A 4,251-nucleotide genomic window follows, 5' to 3' on the forward strand; every position below is an offset into this window, starting at 1 on the left:
GAGGATACGATTCATGTGCTTTAGCTTTGGAACTGTTAGGGGCCATTGTTGATTGGGTTTCATCGCCATTAGTTCAGCTTAGGAGAGTTCCGAATTGGTAAGTTTAGACGAAGCAGTTTATAAAGGAGGAAAAAGAAAGCGAGGTGAAACGAATTTATTAAGAGGGGGAGTGAAGAACATACTAATTGATTGTTGAAGAGAGCGAAGCTGTAACAGAGATTTACTGGTATAGGAAACGGAGAAGACATAATTTAGGGTTTGAGATGTGGGCTCGAGGTGGAACTGATATGACGTGGCAAAACAGTTGTTTCTCATTGGCTGATTTTTCAAGAAGACGTGGCGTGCTTCTCATTTGAGCATATCCCCTTTTACTTATTGTTTGATCTTAGAATTTGACCCCCAAAAAGTTATTGTCTCTTCGTTTTTTGTTGTTTGGTAAAAAAATATCTTATTCTTAATGATACAAAAAAAAAAGAAACTCAAATCTTACAATACTAAAAGGAGAATAAGATCATCACCTAAGGTGTCGACATCCTCAGAAAAGTTAGTCAATCAGATATTCTGAATCATCCATGTCATTTAGGTTAAGACATTGAAACAATAATGACTTCTATTGTATTCACGAAAAACTCTATGATTGGTTTTCCTTTGTCTTTATGTTATCTGGAAAACGTTTTGGTAGCGATCGTAGTAAGCATAAGTTTCAACCAAAACGTTTTGCTTTTCTTTTGATCAAAAAAAAAATGCTTTGTCTTTCAAACCATCACGTAACAACCACCACCAGGCCTTGCTGCGTTGAGACTGATTTCCCTACAATGTTCCATCTCTTCTCTCCTTATACATCTCCACCAACGGCTTTGACTATGTCCTTTCTCCACTGGTTTGTTTCTGATAGATTCTCACGTTTGTGTCTAATATTTCTTTGGATATGACGCTTCAGTGTTTGGTAAATGATCTAATGAAGTTTTCTTCTCTCTCCCTGCGAAATATTGTTATGCGGGTCCAGGCCGAGCTTAGTGGAAGGAACCCAGGTTCAACCAGTCTCTGGCTCTGAATTACTCTTAGCACCTTTTCAGTGGAGCCGCGTTGGTATGTTTCTCTTTTTGGTTATGAATGATTGGTTTTGATTAATGTTAATGCTTTCTCTAGAAAAATTATATCATTGATTGACTTGGACCTGAAGATGAGTTCTTGCAAATGGATTCATTCAGAAACCAGAACTAGCATGTGCTATACAGTTCTCCTTACTGGTGCTTAGGAATCAATGAATTTAAGTTATGCACTATTTTCTTTTTGCCATTAAAGGACACTTTCGATTCTGGGGTCTCTTTGCTGTGATTTAAGTTATGCATGTGCTATACAGTAAGGACACTTTCGATTCTGGGGTCTCTTTGCTGTGATAAGTTATGCACTATTTTCTTTTGACTTAAGTTATGCATGTGCTAGACAGTTCTCCTTACTGGGGTCTCTTTGCTGTGATTCTTTGTCCACTTTCGATTCTTGGATTAATTGCCTCTTGCTAATGTTTTTTTGGCTCGCAGCCATGCCTTCTTCCTACAACTGAAGGGACCCCGTGTGCCAATTATGCCAGATTTGTGAACCAGATCTTACAAGGTCTGACTTACTTGCAGGTTGTTTTCGAGTTTCTTGCTTTCTTCTGTAATCTACAATCAAGCTCTAACATTTGATTCCTTCTTTCTTTAGTTTTGTTAAATGTCATTCTACCATGAAGTTATGGCTGAGGGCTCCGCTGGTGAAGTCTCATGGTGATTCAAAGGATCAAAATTGATGCAATGAATTGTTTTTTAACCTCTGGCCATTAATTTTCAACGTCTTTTCTGAATTTCAGATTTATGTGCTTACCGGGCGGCGTTTTCTGTTTCCTGCAATTACATCACAAGAGCTTTGTTACGGTAGGTGTTCTCCATGTGATGATTAAGCGTGAGTTTCCTTTAAGTGTCTACAATCTGAACATCCTCTTGGAGGGTTTATGCAAGAATCTGGAATACGGCAAGACTGTTATTTTGCTACGAGAGGTAAGGTTGAGTTCTCCGGATTCGGATGCTGTTTGCTACATGACTGTTATAAGAGGCTTATGCGAGGGGAAACAATTGGAGAAAGCATTGGAATTGTTGAATGATATGCAAGGCATCCAAAATAAGCATTTATGTAAGTGTCTCGCCCTTTCACCACATCGTAATAAGCTCGATTTTTTTTTCCAAAATAATAAACTCGATTTTGAAGTCCTGTTATTCAAAAATTAGTCTAATTTGGATCTGCAGTCGTTTTTAAAATGCTCGAGGTTCTATGATGTCATGTTAGTGTATAGGATTGCAGTTTGTTAGCGTTTTTGAGCTCTTTTAGCCATTGCTAGGTTTGAGTTTAACTTTAATTTTTTTATTAGATAAGAGTTTGTAAAATGCAGATGGAGAATACAGTTTATGCATTGAATAACACAAACACATATGATAATTTTGACACAGAATCTTGCTTGCAACAAGCCATAAATTTTTGCTGCAAAACTTTGGGGTCTTGAGTGCCTTTTTTGAGATAAGTAAGTCATATCCTGCTCGACTCTTTGGCTGACTTCACTTGCTTGCCTATTTCTAAGTATGTTGTGTAGTCAGGGGATATCATGCCTCCTAATGGAGTGATGGTTGCTATGGAAATTTGCACTGCCTAACGTAAAAATAGAGGCCCCGACACTTGAGTCTGAAGGTAAATTTGCATTGCCTATCTTTGCAAACTTATGTTCGGTGATTGAATAGTGTGCTTGGTACAGCTCAAGAATACATAATGAAGCCTGCTTACTTTGTTTCTCATAATGTGCTTTACTAACTTGAATATGGGAAAACCAAGCCCATTTCAACATCGCAAGCATTAAGAAAAGTTAAACTCGGTGTCAAAAGCTGCAAAGATAAAGTAAGCCAATATAGCATCATATTTGTATTAACTATTTAGTTCACATGAGAGCATCATAATAAGATGTCAAGCCATTCTTCACTGTTATATCACAATATTTATTTCTTTAAACGAATAAATTAAAACGACTACCTCTTCTATTACGTTTTTTTCTATTACGTTTTTCTTTTCTTTTATTTTCTTTATATATGCGACTAAAAGTAGATCTCATCACTACTATGATTCTTTTTTCGGTCAAATCTCACTACTATGATTCTTTTTTGGGTCAAATCTCACTACTATGATTTTATTTCATTTTATATTACTAGCTTAATTGGGTATTTTGTTGTTTCTTGGTGTATAAGGGCCGGTTGCTCAAGAGATTAAAAATGTCCTTAAGAGATTTGAATTTGGGATCTGGTCCTCTGCTTAGGGTTAGTCTCCTGATTTTTTTTTTTTTTGACTGAAGTTGTCTCCTGATTTTTCATCCTTATAAATACATATTAGTTTTGAAAATGTAATTTTTTTAAAGCTTGTCGTGCATTGATTGATTTTTTCATGGTTTGGTATATATATATATACATATGCATTACAAGAAAACAGCGGTATTCTGACGGACATTCCGACGGAAAATGAAATCCTCGGAATATCCCGAGGAATTTCCGAGGATATTCCGAGGAAACACAAAATTTGGTTTCCTCGGAATTTCCTCGGAATATACCGACGGAATTCCGAGGAAATATCAATCCGTCGGAATATTCTTATGGAATACCGAGGAAAAATGTATTCCTCGGAAGAAAAAAACCGATGATATATTATAGCCGTTAGAGAGCCGTTGGGGGAGTTTTAAAATTCCGAGGAAATTCCGACGAACTAGCCTTTTCCGTCGGAATTCCGTCGGAATTTCCTCGGTATGTCGGCAGGATTTAAACTATAAATACAAGCACTCCTCTTCCTCTTCATTCACTCTATATCTTCATCCTCCCTCTTACTCTCTTTACACACGAATTTGATTCATAAAAAATATTTCTTCTTCAAATTATTTTCGTTCTTGGATCGATCGACCTCATTTGGATCCGAACACGAGATTGCTTACGGAAGAATACCAACGAGGTATAACCGAATGCAGGGGGTTAGTTCACCGACAAACCGGAAGCAAAAAAAGGTATGTTAAGATGTCCATGCTCTAATTGTAAAAATAAAAAGGTTATTAAAGAGTGGGATGTTTGGACTCATCTATATTTGAGTGGGTTTACACGAAGTTACAAAATTTGGTATCATCATGGGGAAACTGATTATGAACATGGTAGTACTAGCGAACCTAGTGTATACCAAGCCCCAAGATGAGAA

General features: G+C 36.9%; 1 long non-coding RNA gene across 2 annotated transcripts in view; it reads left to right on the forward strand.

The window, feature by feature from the left end:
- The first annotated feature begins 616 nt into the window (after window positions 1-616).
- The window catches only part of LOC106334928, an 8,546-nt gene continuing 4,911 nt past the window's right edge, over window positions 617-4,251 (forward strand). Inside the window, exons 1-10 of one of the 2 annotated variants that reach the window (XR_001268695.1) lie at window positions 617-880; window positions 1,007-1,089; window positions 1,542-1,631; window positions 1,705-1,766; window positions 1,850-1,913; window positions 1,986-2,169; window positions 2,484-2,554; window positions 2,624-2,718; window positions 2,783-2,922; window positions 3,267-3,335. This is a non-coding gene — a long non-coding RNA (uncharacterized LOC106334928). Of the gene's footprint in view, window positions 881-1,006; window positions 1,090-1,541; window positions 1,632-1,704; window positions 1,767-1,849; window positions 1,914-1,985; window positions 2,170-2,483; window positions 2,555-2,623; window positions 2,719-2,782; window positions 3,336-4,251 lie in introns of both variants that reach the window. The other variant, XR_001268694.1, reaches the window with a different exon arrangement.

This window comes from Brassica oleracea, chromosome C3 (assembly GCF_000695525.1).
Source record: "Brassica oleracea var. oleracea cultivar TO1000 chromosome C3, BOL, whole genome shotgun sequence".
In the NCBI taxonomy this organism is placed as follows: Eukaryota; Viridiplantae; Streptophyta; class Magnoliopsida; order Brassicales; family Brassicaceae; genus Brassica; species Brassica oleracea.